At 38.1% G+C, this 18,899-nt stretch overlaps 1 protein-coding gene across 2 annotated transcripts in view; it reads left to right on the forward strand.

The window, feature by feature from the left end:
• LIN52 (lin-52 DREAM MuvB core complex component) overlaps positions 1–18,899 on the forward strand; it is a 117,826-nt gene that overhangs the window by 73,042 nt on the left and 25,885 nt on the right. The window lies entirely within an intron of this gene.

An 18,899-nucleotide genomic window follows, 5' to 3' on the forward strand; every position in this document is an offset into this window, starting at 1 on the left:
AATGGCAGCTTAGCTAGATCCTCGGGCAAATTGGGGCCTTTTGCAATACAGAAAATTAAAATATACATTTTTAACAAGTGTGCTATCTTCCCAGCAATAATGTCAGGCTAGCTTGTGCGGCTTGCTCCTCCTTCACATTGGCTTTTGTTTGGGCAGATCACTTTCGCTTGTATTAGTGCCAATCTTTCCTGTATTCCTGGAGCAGAAGGGGCTCAGTTTATTTATTTATTTTTAAAGCTTCTGTTGAGGCCTTTCCTCTAGCATCCTGCTTGCTTGTAATCAGAGGAGTGGGAAGGAGATTAGTGTCCCATGAATTGATGGTAGATAAATGTTCCCTCCCCTTAACTAGTGGGTCCAGAAGAGCCCAATCACTTGCATTTCAGGGATGATTGGAGACTGTACAGGCAAGCAAAAAAAAAGGGCTTACAGACTGAAATAAACATTGATGTTTTAGATGCTATTTTACTTGGCTTTATTTCCTGTAGATAAGGTTATTGATTTGCTTTGTCCTCCTATTTTAAGCCAGATAAAGTCATATTAATGTAGAAAAAGAATTGGCATTATTTGGTTACAGATCGTAATACTTACCTCTTTTTGAGCAATAACAAAAAACAAGCAGTAAGCCTTAAATACTGCTGTTTCTTTATGTGAATACTCAGGATCGTCTTTTTGGACTAACCCTTGTTTTTGTGTCAAGTCTACAGTTCTAATAACCCTTTCCTAAGGCTTCAGTCAGTCAATCAATAAGTATTAACTGAGCATGTTAGGTGTGTGGCCTTATTAGTTGCCATGGTCAATGGTGAAAAAGTCTATCCTCTGCTACCACAGATACTTCTTAAAAAACAAAGCTAGTTATGTCATACTCCTACTTATTAAAGTTCTTTGGCTCCTTGGGTCCTACAAGAGAAAATTCACATTCCTCAGGCCTTCACAAAAGGACTTTGCTAATATCAACGTAGCCTTTCCAGTTTTATCTGGAAAACTTATGCATATCCTTCAAGGCCATTTCAAATCCCTCTCCTTGTAATGACTCCCTGTTCCCTCAGACAGAGTTCATTTTTGTTATCACTCAGCATGAGTTCTATGACAGTATTTCCCATGGAAGAAAAAAAATGTATAATTTCTTTCTTTTTAATTAATTTATTTTATTTTTGGCTGTCTTGGGTCTTCATTGTGGTGCATGGGCTTCTCACTGCAGTGGCTTCTCTTGTTGAGGAGCATGGGCTTTAGGTGCGTGGGCTTCAGCAGTTGTGGCACTCGGGCTCAGTAGTTGTGGCTCGCGGGCTCTAGAGCACAGGCTCAGTAGTTGTGGCACACGGGCTTAGTTGCTCCGTAGCATGTGGGATCTTCCCAGACCAGGGCGTGAACCTGTGTCCCCTGCATTGGCAGGCGGATTCTTAACCACTGCGCCACCAGGGAAGTCCCGAAAAAATGTATAACTTCTTAGTCTCAGTAATTAAGGATTTTGCGTATCATTTGCCAGGTAGTTTTTGCAGACGTTCCCAATTCTTTGTTTCAACTTCAGAGGTATCTTAATATCAAATTTTCAATGATTTGTTCTTATGATACCTTGCTTTATAATTTAACTTAGTTTTGCAGCAATTTTTGATGTTGAGGAAGGAAAATGTCTGTTTGCTGTTCTTATCATTACTACTAACTTATCTCTAGAGAGTAGAAATCAAACTTATTTAACCTGATTGCCACAGTTTACAAATGGCCTTTAATGATTTTGAATGCTATTCCTCAAAGCCAAATAGCACAAAGTTTCAGAATTTTCTAGTTCTTCACACGTTGGAAGTTACATTGATGTTGTACCAGATGGTTACAGTTTTCCTCTCGGTTCTCTCTCACCTTGCTTCCTGCCATTTTTCAGGGCGCTAGAGTTCCTTCCAACCTTACTGACAACATGGGTTTGCTGGGGCTGTGGAAGTGAGCATTTAAAGGCTCTGCGTTCCTGGTGGTTAGACCTCAACTATTTTAAGTTTTAAGGCTTATTTAATATTAACAGATTAATGCAAACAAAATGTGTTTCCTCTTTGTACTAATAATTTTCAGTGTAGATTATATATTTTCATTTAATTATAAGAAAGATTTAATACTAGGAATTCTGAGCTAAAACAGTCTCACCCAAATTATCCCTAAAATTTGTATAAATATAAAGAATATTATTGACTTTATTCCTTTAAGAGAAGACTCTCTTGGTAACTCCCTTTTCTAAAGCTTTCTGGTGATCTTAGCATAACCTTCATTTAATAAATTATCTCTTTTCTGCTTTTGTATATATAATCAGCCCTCCATATCCATGGGTTCCATAGCTGCACGTTCAACCAACCACAGATTGAAAATATATTTTTTAAATTTTTTCTAGAAAGTTCTAGAAAAGCAAAACTTCAATTTGCAGCAACTGTTTATGTAGTATTTATATTGTATTCACAACTATTTGCATAGCATTTATATTGTATTAGATATTATATCTAGAGATGACTTAAAGTATACGAGAGAATGTGCATAGCTTATATGCAGATACTGCATTATTTTATATAAAAGACTTGAGCATCCATGGATTTTGGTGTCCTAGAACCAATTCCCCGATGACACCAGTGACAACTGTACATAACACAGTACCCTTAGAATTACCTACAGTGTAATTTTGCTACTTAGGCAATTACTGATTTAAGCTTCTGTTTGTGTGTAATGCTCAAGTGTCTGTCTTGTTCAGGAAGATACTATAGCTGTGGTTCTTAACCTGAGAGTCCATGAATCTCCCGAAATTAAAAACAGAATTGGGTATGTGTACATATACATGTATATTTTTCTGCAGAGAGTATCCATGGCTTCCATTAGTGTTTTTAAAAGGTCTCTGTTATGGGTTGAATTGTGTCCTCCTAAGAAAGATACATCAGAGTCCCAACCTCTAGTACCTCAGAATGTGAACTTATTTGGACATGGGATCTTTACAGAGGGAATCAAGTTAAAATGAGGTCCTTAGGGTGGGTCGTAACCCAATATGACTGGTATCCTTATTGGGTACCAGTATCCTTATTGGGGAAGTTTGAACAGAGACAGACATACATGGAGGGAAGATGAAGTGAAGAGACATAGGGAGATGACAGCTGTCTAAAAGCCAAGGAGAAAGGCCTGGAGCAGATCCTTTCCTCACAGCCCTCAAAAGGAAGCAACCCTGCTGATGCTTTGATCTTGGACTTCTAGCCTTCAGAACTGTGTGACAGTAGTTTCTGATGTTTAAGCCACTCAGTGTGTGGTAGTTTGTTACCACAACCCCAGCAAACCAATACAGTATCAGTCAGGATGACTTTTTCTGCAAATTACAGAAAGCCCAACTAAGGTGGCTTAAAGGATGAGGGTGTTCCGTATAACAAGAAGTCCAGAGATAACTTCATTTTTATGGTTGGTTAATTCAGTGACATCAGATACCACTGTTAGTTCCATCTTTCTGCTGTGTCACCTTCGATGTTGTATTCCTTCTTAGTTTGGCTTGCATCATATTTGATGGCTACTACAGTTTTTGACGTCATATACCGACGACAGTTTCCTAAGATAGAAAAGGGAATTGAGTCCCGCCTCCCCCAACCTTCTTATCAGTGAGAAAACCCCCAGAAGCTCCGAAGCAGATTTCCCCTCACATGCTGCTGAACGGCATCGGTCACATTCCTATGCCTAAACTAATCCCTGTCAAGACAAATGAGACTACCATGATTGGTTTAGGTGGACCAATAATGGTTCACCCTCTGGGACTGGGAAGGAGCCCAGTCTCCCCTAAGCGCATGATCATCCTGTACCTGAATAAAATCAGGGTTTTATTAACAGAGATGGGGGAAAACAGGGTTATAGAGGAGAACATTCTTGTCCTTGAGATTACAGTTGTACAGATTTATTAGAGAGCACTAGGGATGGTTATTTATCTCAGACAAGGTCAGAGAAAGTAATCCTACCAGTCTGTAAGGACGGGCAGTGAGTAGGTGGAGTGGGGTGGTAATTGCTGCACAGGTTGGGTAAGAAATAGTCTGGGCCTAAGTATACTAAGGCCTGAGGCATGCTGTGTTTGGGGAACTGCTGAGTAAACAGGAGATGAAGATAGAAACTAAGGAGTCTGTGATTGGGCATATGAGCTAAGGTGTTGTCTGAAGGCTCTGTGTGGCCACTGAAGAATGGTAAGCAGGGAGGTGACATCAACTGACCTCTCGGTAGGAAGAGCACTCTGACAGTTGAGGGCAGAGGCCGTTGTCTTACTCTTCACTGTAATTCTGCCTCTCTTTTTTAGTGTCTGGCACATTATAGGTGCTCATGACTGGTGGACCACTAGAGGCAGGGAGACCAGTTTTAGAAGATGCAGTGATGCAAGAGTTATGAATGACTCTCAGTTTCTAACTTGAGTAGTTTTTAATCGGTTTAATTAACCAGAATAGAGAATGTAAGGAAAACTACTGCTTGGGGCTGAGAGATATTTGTTTTCAACTTGTGTCTTGTTTGCCCGTGGGACATTCTAAGACATCATTTTAACTTAGCTAAATATGGGTTTAATAAACAATTTAGGTGCATACAAATAAACATACGTATATACTCCTTCAGCTACTTACAGATATGGTCCATCATATTCTTGTTATTTATTACCATTCACAGCTAACGTGTCCTGCTATATGCCTGGCCCTATGCCCACATCCTTATCCATATCCTGATACCCCTCCTATGGGGATAGCTACTGTTATTATTCTCATGTACAGATGGAGAAAGAGGGGATCACTTGCTCAAGGTATTGAATGACAGAGCCAAGACTAGAACTCAGGCATGTGTGATTCCAAAGCCTCTGCTCCTTAACTTGCTTGCTGAGCATGGCCTAAATCCCCTGACCATGGCAACTAGGGAAGGCTTTTGGTCCTGGCCCTGGGTGCTCTCCTGAGGCCTGCTTAGCACTGCCATGAAGTAGTCACTTCTTAAGGCCAGTACTTGTCTTCCTCTTACCCAGATAACTACTAGAAAGAAACATGAAGCACAGTATATCTGTATGGGTATGGGTGGGGGAGGAGCTTAATCCAGCCCTTTCCTAGCTAAATTGTGACTTGCAAGCATTTTTAGAGCCCTAAATTTCTCAAGGAAAACAGACGCCAGGACTCCTTTGGACTAGATGCTGGCAATTTGAGAACAAACCCCAGACCATCTTCTGTCCCATAGCAAGAAATTACCATTGACAACTTGTTGCCTTAAGAAGGAGCCCACATAGGGACTAGGGCAAACTCCAGGCTTAAATGTCAGTTCCTTTGGAATGCCATGCCTGACCCCTAGACTAAGTTATTCCTACCTTCGCTCCCATGCCCACAGTGTATGCTCTGCCAGCACCGTCTACTTCCTCCTACCCTAACTCGGTATTGCAATTACTTGTTAGTGTCTGCTTTGTTCTCCACTGGCTCCCCAGTGCCTGACACACACATAGGTGCTAGGAAGGTGCAGGAGAGGAGGGAACAGGCCAGACAATTTCTAGGTTTAGGCAATCTCTTTATTAAGGCATAAATGATATCTTTATAAAAAATTCAGTTTGGCTGTTGGTGTTACTGCTGCTTTTGGTTTTTCTGTTTTGTCTCTGCTTCCATGTATTTGTAAATGTACAGATCCACATGAAAAGGAAATTCTGGTATTCACTCAACTGCTGTATGATGTAGCTGTGCAAAGGATTATTTATAGATCCAAACACTCTTCTCTGTCCGAGTTTATAATCTCTGTAGACTGAAAGGAATTAGGTCCCCCAAGGTGGCTGCTGTTCTTAGTTAACCCAGATAAAAACATTTGATTTTTCCCTGACAACTTTATGTAGTCCTTATGCATATGAGGTCTTGAGATCACTAGGTGAAATTTACTTTTTATATTAATTATTCATAGTAAGGAGAAAGAGTTTACCTTTTGTACGTCTTTCTCACTTTTCTAAATCTTTTATACTTTAGACCATACTGGTTTTCACAAATCCCTTCTAATTAATGTCTACTAAATATTAATTAACTGACTCTTTACTTTCCTAAGCACTAATGGAAATACTGGATTATAACCAATCTAATACTCTCTGGACATTCTACCAGACACTTTCCTCAGTGTGATTTAAAGCAGTTTATAATCACTCCTTGTGGTCTTGAGGCCAGTTTTCAATTCATGAGACTCATATATCCTGGCTAGTTTTAATTAATTTTGCAAGGAAGATGCCAGGAGAAGCAGTATTAAATGCTTTCTTATAATCAGGTTCTTTCATCTATTGGGTTCTTGTCAGCCACTAATCTTGTAATTTTATCACAGCAAAATCCAAAAGTTTCTCTGCAGTAGTTCGTTCTTTGCTCTTGCTCTTCAGTGCTCGGTACTCATGGTTTGGGTAACCTTATATTTATGGTTGTCTTATTCAGAATTGATGTTGGGGGGCTTCCCTGGTGGCGCAGTGGTTGAGAGTCCGCCTGCCGATGCAGGGGACGCGCGTTCGTGCCCCGGTCCGGGAAGATCCCACATGCCGCGGAGCGGCTGGGCCCGTGAGCCATGGCCGCTGAGCCTGCGCGTCCGGAGCCTGTGCTCCGCAACGGGAGAGGCCACAACAGTGAGAGGCCCGCGTACTGCAAAAAAAAAAAAAAGAATTGATGTTGGGGAATGTCTCTAGATTTATAACAGTAATTGCTGGAATTCATTTTTTAACATTAGGATTTGGGAATCGGCTTTACTTGGTATTGCATTCTGTTTATTTGGTCTTTGGGGCTGATTGTATTAGCCAGAATCTAGTCAGGAGCAATTTGAACAGGGAAAAGTTTAAATAAATAATTGTTAACTAAGTGAAAGGTGGTTGACTTACAAAGGGGTGAAAGAAGACTCTAAGGTGTATAGAGGTAGCAACTGCAGAAAGCTCCGCCCCCTCACCCCAGGCAGAAGGAGTGAACACAGAGGAACTTAGAAACTTAGAGGAGATCTCCACAAGGCAGAGATTCAGACCTCTGAAGAGAGGACATGCTGCCCACTGCCAGAGGGTACCCTGTTGGTGAATGCAGGAGCAGCCACCCGTGAGGTGGTGAAGAATCTTAGCTTGGGGGCACTGAACTGAGGGCAGCCATTGGCAAGGTGACTATTGCTTGGACCCCCACCTGCCAACCTGCTCTTCCTGCACAGAAAAACCACACATTTGTAAGAAGGAAGAAAAGTTCCTTCTTCCTGCTTCAGCCTTGCAGTCTCCCACCTCTCTATTGGCAAGCTTAACATCGAACCACCTGACAGGAAAAACGTAGCCTGCTGCAGGGTCCAGTGCCAGTATCACAAAGCAGGGCAGAGAAGGGGAGTTAGGAGCAGAGAGGTAATAAATGAGTAACTGGCACAGGGAGTAAAAGCTTTGTGGAAAGTTAAATCTTATAAAGTAAATGATTTCATTTTGTATCATGAATAGTTTCTGTTTTGTTAATAGATGTTAACTTCTCTCAAAGCAGGGTACACCTGTAACTTTCACAGTTGGCTGGGTAGCATTCACCACCTGGACAGTGCCATCTGAGCCAATGATTGACTTAGCTATAAATGTCCCTCAAAATTCTGTTGGCTACTTTTCATGAAGGGGTTTGATAAATATTAATCAGTAGGTTTTAACAAACTTCCCCCCCCAAAAAAAGTCTGGTAATTTTTGTTTTGGAAGACAAAACAAATGTGAATGTGAATAGAAGATGGCTCTTCCAACCTTTTAACCATTGCATTCTCCTAATTTCCTTTATGACTAATTCTCTCTTCTAACCATTTCATTTTCCTTGAACTGTTATAATTCCCTCCCGGTTGTTTTTAGCCACGTTGAGCCCTCCTGTTCCTGACTTCTTTAGCATTCAATTATTATTGATGCTTGTCTTCCCAGCGAAATTGTAAGACCCTTGCTGTCTGGGACCATACTTTATGCTACCTTTGTATATTACAAAACAGTGTTGTCTAAATTCCTGTTGAATAGATGGAATCTTATATTTACAAATGAGAAACGGAAACGCAGCCTTCAAAGCAATCAGAGAACAAAAGTGTACTTACCAATTTTTTTCTTCATTGCTACTTTTTCAGAAGCTATCCACTGTCTCTTGCTCTTTAGAAAGACCATAACTAACATTAGGAATGTAAAGACATAACCAAGGTAGGAGTGGGGAGCATGACAGAACAGTTGGAATCATGGAGAAAGCTGGAAGTATGTATAGTGGAAAATAAATTTGGGAAGAGAATGCGTCCAGGGTAATGATGGTTTTAATGCACACATTTGCTTTCCTTTCTCTCCCAAACCCTACTAAAATAATTAAAAAAAAAAAAAAAGATGTGAACCCTCAAGGAGAAAAGAGGTCAACAGCAGCAAAATTTTGGAAACTGGTAGGCATGTGAACTTAGGAGACCTAAGAAAACCAGTCCTAAAGTGAGGAAAGCCAAGAACCAAGACAGTTCATACCTCACAATACTCCAAGAGGCTAAAGATTGGTACTAGGTGGAGGGGGGAGATAGTTTAAATAAGGGGGATTAATTAAAGTCTGTTTAAGAAGGAGTCAGATGCCTAGATCACCTTTATTCTGTCCCACAAAAGACTGGAGCTTTATTCTCTAGAGGCAATAAAACAAAGTGGTTCCTCAACTGGAACCAACCAAGGATGGAGGTTCTACCACAAATGTAGTGAACTATGCCCACTGCATGCTGTGACCACCCCTCCCTCCACAGCCAGGCTTTCACCCTTTATTCAGAAGGTTGGAAGAGACTTCTGGGGAATCTGACCAGCCCAAGTAGAATAAAGGCACTGATATTGAAAGTTCTACAACTAAAAAGCCTGGTCACACTGCAGTGAAACTCACAGTCAACATGCCCAACTCCTACACTCAGACTTTTCAAGCAGCTTTTTAGTCTTTTGTTCTTACATATGAAAAAACAATGAAAGGTTGTCAACATTTGAGAAGAGCCCCTAACATAAAAAATAAAGACCAAAAGCAACAAATGGAAAAAATCAACTAAGAGAAAACAGACAATGCCAATCTGTCTCATTAATATCCTCAGACAGATAAGGTATTGCAAACGTAATAAGAACAGACGCTATTAAAAAGGACCATGCAGAGAACAGGAAAGAGCTCATGGAAATTTAAAAATATGATAGAAATGAAAAACTCAAAAATTTTCAGAGTTGAAGTTAAGGAAGTCTTCCAAAAATAGACCAAAAAGACATGAATGAAAGAGAAAAGAGAACCAATCTATGAGAGCCAAAAATCTGAATAATAGGAATTCCAGAAAGAGAAGAAAAAGGAAACATAAAGGACATCATTAATGAAAGAAATACTTCAAAAAAACTTCCCAAACTTGAAGGACATACGTTTCCAGTCTGAAAGGTCCTGACAGTTACCACCAAAATAGATGAAAATAGACCTAATCCAGGACACATCATTTCATGATTTCAGAACTCTGAGAAAAAAGAGAAGATCCTGGAAGCTTCTAGAGAAGACAAAAAGTAGGTTTCATACAAAGGATGGGAATCAGAATGTCTTCAACATTGGAGACCATTGGAACAATATCTTAAAAATTCTAAGGGAAAATTATTTTCAAGTGAAAAGATGAATAAAGACATTTTTTAGATATGGAAGATCTCAAAAAATTGACCTCTGATAAACTCTATGCACTATTGGCACTCATGCACCACCCATGGGATACAGAAAACAGGTGAGAGAGGAGGAATCCAGGGTTATTGCTGTGCACCAGGCACAGAGGACAGACCATCTGGAGACTTCTTCAGGAAGATGAAATTGATAAATTACATGATGCATCTCAATATATTAAGATTTCGACAACAGGCAATGATAGAGTCTGTGGTTAAACTAGAGATAAATACACAGAAAACTAAGCAACCTAATAAAACTCAGGGAAAACAAAAAGATATGCAAGAAAGGAAAGGTAATCATAGTTTATTACATGGGTTAGCTATAAGTAGCATTTATATAATCATAATAATGTAGAAAGTGAATATTGATCTAGGTAAAGTTACAATATATAACTCTGAGGGACTTCCCTCGTGGCGCAGTGGTTAAGACTCCACAATCCCAGTGCAGGGGGCCTGGGTTCGATCTCTGGTCAGGGAACTAGATCCCACATGTATGTCGCAACTAAGAGTTTGCATGCTGCAATTAAGAGCCCACATGCCTCAATTAAAAGATCCCTCACGTGGCAACGAAGATCCCACATGCTGCAACTAAGACCTGGTGCAACCAAATAAATAAAGAAATGTTTTAAAAACATACATATAACTGAGAAGATAGGAGGTAGGATGCTTGCATATGTATTGTGAGGAGTTAAGGTGGAAGGATGGGAAAAGGAGCTAAATCATCACTTTCTATATTGGGGGAAGTCAATAGATAAAGCCTCAAATTGAAAAATCGAGAAATAGTAATACAAGCATATTATTTAGTCATTTAGAGACATAGAGGTAATAATACAATATAATCAGTTAAACAGGGTAAAAATGCTTCCCACTGAAGAGTTAAAGGTGAACTGCAGTTTTTCATAACAAACCTTATAGAATTATTTGATTTTTGAGACATGTACATGTATAACTTTAATTTTTGAAAAAATAACTTAATTCTTAAAAATAGGTGAAATGGGTAATAGAAAGGACAGAGACTGGATGTTTTAACATTTAGAGAGACAAAGCTAAATAATGTTTAATAGGAAAATAAATGGAAACTGAAACACGAAATGTATATGAATAGGCCAAAAATAAAAGTTGTATGCTTCTCTTTGTTGATGAAAAGGAAGCTAATTACTTTGAATGAAAATGTGATTGCTTACATATTTTCAGTTTTTGTGTTGTAAAATCTGCATGCTCAAACTTACTATAATCCAAAATAAGTAATTCACAGTTTTTGGGTGGGAAGCAACTATATTTTCACCCCATGATGAGAAATAGAACCCAAAACTCAAGCCCTTAGCAATATATTGGTAACATGATTTGATTAAGGAGTTTCACTCCTTTCCATCTTATCCCCCTTGATATAAGTGGTACCTTTCTGAGTATTTAGTTGGATTACAGTCCAATTGGAAAAAAAATAAAATTTATGCTAATTTCCATTATTAGGGTCTTCTAAATATTGACCTCTGGTAACTGGTAGGTTTTGGTGGATGGAATTTTATTTTTTAACACGTCATTGAACTGTACATTTAATGCTAGGTCTGGGTGATCTCTCTGGGGAGAGTGGAATTGATGGATCCTTTTTCTACCAGTCCCTCGTGACCTGTCAGGAGAGCAGGTGTTGCTGGGATGGCTCATGCATTCAGGAGTCATAGTGCAAATCTGATCAAGGCATATATTCCCAAAACCACTTAGGCTAGTGTCCCTCATGGGGAACAAGCCAACATTAGCTTCCTATGCTTTAAAAAAAAAAAAAAGAAAGAAAAACTAATTATCAACCTACAGCGAATGTCATTCAACTCAAATCCCTGAAGGATAAAGGCGTAGGTGACAAATGTTCCTGGAGAGAGGGTTGAGCTGTCACTTGTCTTCTTAATGGATCATCCATGATTGGCTATAGAATCACATGCTATTTCTCCTTATTATGTGTTTCATCTGAAGAATTGCTGAATATCTGCAAGTACAAAAGAATTGCACAATTTCTATAAACCTCTTGGGTTTGAACAGAATCCTAGTGTCAAGAAAGATAATAAGGAGTTAGTTTTATTGCTCTTAAAGTATTCAAGGAGCAGCTGTCTATTGACTTAGTTGTCCCTAATACTACACCTATTTTTCCTCACTTTTGATTAGATTCATTACATCCCATTTGCTCTGCATTAACTACACATGGGCATTTATCCATGTCCTGTTTCAGAGGACAGTTAGGAACAATGGGGAGAAGTTAGAAAGATGTTTGTTTGTTTTGTTTTTGCCACAGTATTAAGGATGTACTTTCCAAATTTCCAGAAATTAAATGTACTCTCAGAAAGTACCAAGTTTCCCATCATGGAGAACTCTCAGGCAGAGCTCTGTGACCAGCTCTGGAATGTTACCAGATACTGTTTAGGATTAACTAGGAGCTTAGGCTGGGTGATCTCTATTCTTTTCACCTATTAAGAATTAAGGATTCTATTCTTTTTGCTTTCAAAATATCTATAAAATAGCTCGTCTCCATGTTGCACTGCTCCAGTTTTACAATATTTCTGTTTGTTCCTAATCTTATAGTCCTCCCTATTTTAACAGTTGTTATTTGTTAATAGGGGTAGCAATGCTATTGGTACTTTCCTTGAATTAGTAAATGTTCTGATAGAAAAATTAGCCAGTTTTTCAAACATCATTTAGAGTAAAAGGAAATGTATTTAATCCAAAGTCTGAATGACTTGAGTTAGGAAATAGGAAGAATTTCTGGACAGACAAGGATGTTAAAATTTGAACAGAAGTATGAAATTGCCTGTTTTACTGACCTTTGAAAGTAAAACAGATTTTCATATCTGGGATGTCTCATTGACTTAAGCCTTACCTCAGTGACTGATTCTAAAATATCTTCTTTTCCTACATTCTCAGAACAATTTTTTCTCTCCTTTCAAGAGAAATTCCTATTTTATTGATACTAGGAATACCTACATTATCTTAAGTGAACCTTCTTCTCTTTCTCTTAATACCTAAGTTCTTTGTCTCTGTTTTCTCATTCTTTTTCCTAATTCCAAGAGGTGTCCTTCTTATCTGAGGATTGTCCCCTTTTTTCTGTGTATTCTATTTTCTGTTTTCTGGTTAATTTCTAAGGAACCTTCAACCTTTTCATGCTTATTTCCTCTCTCTCCAGCATCAATAGTCTTTTCCTCCTACAGCATCCAATTAAACATGTCCAGGGGAAGGGAGCTTATTTCCATTGCTAGACAAAATTATCCCACAGAATTCTCCCTTCTTTCTGACTTCTCTTAATTTATAGCCATAGTTGTTACTTAAGATGTTAGTAGCAAATTTTAAAAGAGCAAATTTCTCTCACACATAAATAGTTCAGTATATTTAAAGAAATCTATCATAGTACCCTTTGAATAAATTCATTCATGTAGCCAATCATGTAATTCAGTTGTTTCACAGTTATTAATTGAGCTTATCCTGTGCCTTGGACACTGTTAGATTCTAGGCCTCAAAAATAAATAAGACGTGAATAAGTCATCTCCCAGTGAAAGGCATGCATGTAATTAAATAATTATAGTTCAGTGTAAAAGAAGTTTGTATGTGGTTCATGGCTGACATGGGAAGGGAATAACCAACTTTGCCTGTGTGAGGGTTTCAGGAGAGGCTTCATAGAAGAGACACCGGAGGCTGAGTCTTGAAGAGTACATAAAAATTTGCCAGATGGATATAAAGCAGTATAGGAATCCAGAAGAAGGGAGAATACAGAAGAAACTATGGGCCAGTCTAAGTAATTTTAATAATATACATAGGCACAGAAGTATGAATTCAGATGGTACATCTGAGGAAATGCTAGTTGTCCCTGTGTAACTAGAGCGCTGGGAGACTAGCAGGAGATGACATTGTCCATTAGTAAGCTCCATGAATGACAGTACCTTTTCTGGCTTATTCATTATTGTATCCACATTACCTAGCACATAATAGATGCTTAGTAAAAATCTGATAAAGAAATAAAGAGGTAAGCAGGGGCCTTGTAAACATGAAAGGGGACTTAAAACATTATTCTGAAGATTGTTGGAAGTAATTGAAGATTTCTTTTTAAACCAGGGAATAATATGGTTAGATTTGGCTATCGGAAAGTCACTTTAGCTGTCATGTAGAGAGTGGTGGTTTTGTAAGAGAGTAAAGTTTAGATTGGGAGATCAGTTAGGTTATCAGAAATAGTCCAGGGATGATATGGAGAGGACCTAAACTAAACTGGTGAGGCAGTAAATGTAACTGACATGAGACATTTGGGTTAGAGACTCAATAAGATTTAGTGACAGATTGAAGATGGGAGTGAAGAGAAGGATCCAGCATGATCTTCCCTGGCTTCTGATATGGGTGACTTGGTAGATTTGCTCCCATTGCCTAGAATTGGGATACAGAAGATAAAGGAGGTTTGAAGTGGAAAGATAAAAGTAAATAAAACCAGCCTTTAACTTCCTGTTGTGGCAGTTTTGAGATACTACTCTGGTTACCTTTCTTTGGATATAGCTTCTAGTTCACCAACATTTTTCTTATAAAATGACAATGAAAATTGAATACAGCACTCTAATTGTGGACTGATTCCTGAGCAATCCAATATTGTTTTCTGCAATCTGGAATCTGCATCTAATAACAGAAACTAAGATTTTTGTTTCTTTGTTAGCACTTGGATCTCCCAGAGTTAGCTCAAAAGGGACTTGAAAATCAACCAAAATCCCAAGGTTTTTCAGTTATTAAATTATGTGCCCTCTCATATCCTGCACAGTTTTTCTTTTAATTAAATATCAGATTTTACATTTATCCAATAGCCTTTTCTATCCTCATTACTCTTTGCGCACTTCTCTAACTTCTGGGAACCTGTACTTCCAGGCTATATGCTTTCCTCTGAATCTTTAGCTGTGAGTATTTCTGAAGATTGTACCTCATTTTGCTTTCCCAAAGCACCCTACGTCTTTGTCTTTTTTGTGACTGCCATCTGGAATGCCTTGGCCCCTCCTTTACACTTGTCTACATCTCATTCACACTTGAAGCCCAACTCAAGCTTAATGCTGTGAATTTTTAGTCCTTACTAGTGCTATTTCCATCTTTGGGCTCCTATAGCACTTATTCTTTACCTGTCTTATGGCCCTTGTCATATTTTGCCTTAATGGTCATTTAACTGTTTTGGTCTACTGTAAACATTCTTAGAATATCTTCTATATTATCAAAATATAGTCTTTGTAAGAGACAATCAAGTTTTTATGTTATAGGTTATTTGCCTTGATAACTTAATAAGTTCTTGTAAAGGTAGGTGAATGAGTTATAGAACCTCCTGAAATCTTTATCAGCTGTGTGTTCATAAGGTTTTTATAGATTGCCCCAATCTATAAAATGTAATATATATATATATATAAAATAGCTTGAAATTCCATCATACCTTTCAAATAGGACTTTCATTACACTAGAAAGCTTCTTGCTGCCCTCTTCTGAAAAGCTAGGTAATACTGCCAATTAACAATGCTCAGAAAATTTAATTTTCATCTAACTTCCACTAAGATCAGCCTTTTTCACATTTTTAGAATTTTTATATCTTCTACAGATTCTCAAGCATAATTATTGATGAGCATTTCTTTTCTTTTTGTGTATATCCATGGTGAATATGAAGTATTAATTTGATTACCTGCCAGAATTTATAGTGCTCATTTTGCTTAATTACCAACCTCAAAGAAAAGAAAATAAAAGTAATTCTTGGTAAGATAAACTCCACAGTATCCTATTTAACATCTTAGAAGTTGCTTTGGAGCTTAAATGTTCCATTTTCTTTCTGCTTAAAAACAGAACAGATTGAAAAGTTACAGAGTGGTGAGGTTTTTTGGGTATTTTTTTACATAACATAAGACTTGATAATAAAAATGGGATAATTAATAGTATATACCATAAGCTCCCCTTCTCTTCCTTCCTCTCCCAAGGTTGAGTAATCTTCAGTCCTTTTCCTTTTCTGAAAACCCAGTCATCTTGCTACAAAGCATAGGAAAGATAATAATCATTCTGGACTTATGCTTGTTATTAAAATCTGTATGATATACATAAAATCAGATGAATTTCACTCACTTAAAAGTGAATTAGTACTTCCCTGGTGGTGCAGTGGTTGGGAATCCGCCTGCCAATGCAGGGGACTTGGGTTTGAGCTCTGGTCCGGGAAGATCCCACATGCCGTGGAGCTGCTCAGCCCGTGGGCCATGACTACTGAGCCTGCGCTTCAGAGCCTGCGAGCCACAACTACTGAAGCCCACGTGCCACAACTACTGAAGCCTGTGCGCCTAGAGCCTGTGCTCCGCAACAAGAGAAGCCACCGCAATGAGAAGCCCTTGCACCGCAACGAAGAGTAGCCCCCGCTCGCCTCAACTAGAGAAAGTGCATGCGCAGCAACAAAGACTCAATGCAGCCAATAAATAAATAAATAAATAAAATCTAAAAAAATAAAAATAAAATAAATAAGATGAATTACTGGAGCAATTCTGCTCATCATGAATAGCAATAGAAACTATAGAAATGGATATAAGCTACCTAAAATGAAGCACCAAGAGAAAAATATTGAAACAAAATTACATAACCTCAGTGGAACAACATCAAGCAGTCTAACATATGGGTAATTGGAGTCCCAAGAAAAGTCAGGTGGAGGCCAGAAAAAGTATTTAAGAAAATAAATGGCCAGGGCTTCCCTGGTGGCGCAGTGGTTGAGAGTCTGCCTGCCGATGCAGGTGACACGGGTTCTTGCCCCGGTCCAGGAAGATCCCACATGCCGCAGAGTGGCTAGGTCCGTGAGCCATGGCCGCTGAGCCTGCGCGTCCGGAGCCTGTGCTCCACAACGGGAGAGGCCACAACAGTGAGAGAGGCCCACCTACTGCAAAAAAAAAAAAAAAAGAAAAGAAATGGCCAAAATTTTTCCAAATATGATACAAAGAAGGTCAGTGAAACCCAAACATGAAGAAAACTGTACCAAGACATATCATAAATTGTTGAGTGATAAAGAGAAAACTCTTAAAAGCAGGCAGAAAAAAAAAAGACATATAGGGCTTCCCTGGTGGCGCCGTGGTTGAGGGTCCACCTGCCGATGGGGGACACGGCTTCGTGCCCCGGTCTGGGAGGATCCCACGTGCCGCGGAGCGGCTGGGCCCATGAGCCATGGCCGCTGAGCCTGCGCGTCTGGAGCCTGTGCTCCGCAATGGAAGAGGCCGCGGCAGTGAGAGGCCCGTGTACCGCAAAAAAAAAAAGGACATATAAAGGAACAAAGAATGAAAGCAGACTTCTCATCAGAAAATATGCAAACCAGTGGTAATGGAATGAAATGTTTAAAATACTGAAAGGAAAAAAAATCTGTCAACCTAGAATTCTCTGTCCTGCAAACATATTCTTTCAGAATAAAGGCAAGATAAAACATTTTCTAGACAAACAAAAACCAAGATAATCTGTCTCCAGGAAACATACATTACAAGAAGTGTTTAAGGACTTTCAAGGCATAGCTAATAAACCAGTAGTAAAACTATAATGGAATACTAAAAAATACTTTGTTGATCCAAAAAGAGGCTGGGAAAAAAGGAAAAAACAACATATGGGACAAATAGAATAACTGGCAAGATGATGAAATCATATCAATTATTCAATATTTATAAATGATCGAATATACTTGAAAGAGTAGATCTTAAATGTTATCACCACACACACACACAAAATCGCAATTATGTGAGGAGATAGAGGTGTTAACTAGCCTTACTGTGATAATCATTTTGCAATATATACATGTATCTAATTATCACATTGCATACCTTAAACTTACGTATATGTCACTAATATCTCAATAAAGATGGGGAAAAGATATAAATGGTCTAAACACATCAGTTAAAAGACAGGGATTATCATATTGGATAAAAAATAAGACTCAATTATATGCTAAATACAAACTTAAATATAAAGACATGGATACACTGAAAATAAAAGGATAGAAAAAGGTGTTCCATGCAAACATTAGTAAAAAGTAAGCTGGAGTGACTATATCAATATCAAAGTAGAATTCAGAACTGGCAATATTACCAGGGAGAAAGAGTAGCTTTTCATAATGATAAAAGGGTCAATGCATCAAAAGATAGGAGCAGAATTAATGAATCCAAAAAACTCATTCTTTGAAAAGCTAAAGTGGATAACTATCTAGATTGATCAAGTAAAAGAAGAAAGAAGGCACAAATTACCAATATCAGAAATGAAAGGAGGGGTTATCATTTTATATCCTACAGACAGTGGAAGGATAATAAGGTAACTTTATTCCAATAAATTTGATAGATTGGACGGAATGGACAAATTCCTTGAAAGATGCAAATTTTCAAAATTGACTCAAGAAGATATGAAAAACTTGAATAGCTCTACATCTAACAAAGAAATTACATTTGTAATTTAAAACCTTCTCACAAACAAAACTTCAGCCCAGATGGCTTCACTGATAAATTCTATTAAACATTTTTTTCCTTCCAGTTTTATTGACATATAATTGACATACAGCACTATATAAGTTTAAGGTGTACAACATACTGATTTGACTTACGTACATCATGAAGTGATTGAGTACAAGTTCGGTGAACATCCATCATCTCATATAGATACAAAATTATATTAAACATTTAATGAAGAGTTAGTAGAAAATAGAGGAGGGAGGCCAGCACTATCTTAACAGCAAAATCAGACAAAGATTAGAAAATCAAACTACAGATATTACCTCATGAATATAGATGCAAAAATCCTTAACAAAATATTAACAAGTCCATTCCAGCAATATACAAAATAATAATAATACATCATGATCGAGTAACTAGTAAAATAAGGAAAGACAAATTAAGGCATACATATTGAAAAGGAAAAAGCAAAACTGTCTTTATTCACAGATGACATGATTGTTTACGTAGAAATCTAAGGAATCTACCAAAAAGCTACTAAAACAAGTAATAAGTGAATTAAAGCAAGATTTCCGGACACAAAGTACAAATATCAAATTTTTTTCTATATACCAGCAATGAACAATTGGTACATGAGTTTTTTAAAACAAATACAACATGAAATTCTAAGGAATAAATTTAGCCAATGTGTCTAAGACATGTATACTGAAACCTACAAAGCATTGCTGAGAGAAATTAAGGATCTAAGCAAATGGAGGTATATACCATGTTTATGGATCAGAGGCTGAATATTGTTATCATGTTAGTTCTCTCTAGATTTATCTGTGTATAGTCAATGCAATTCCAAT

Source organism: Delphinapterus leucas, chromosome 2 (assembly GCF_059928025.1).
Source record: "Delphinapterus leucas isolate spDelLeu-1000000601 "Yukka" chromosome 2, BTC_Dleu_Yukka2, whole genome shotgun sequence".
In the NCBI taxonomy this organism is placed as follows: Eukaryota; Metazoa; Chordata; class Mammalia; order Artiodactyla; family Monodontidae; genus Delphinapterus; species Delphinapterus leucas.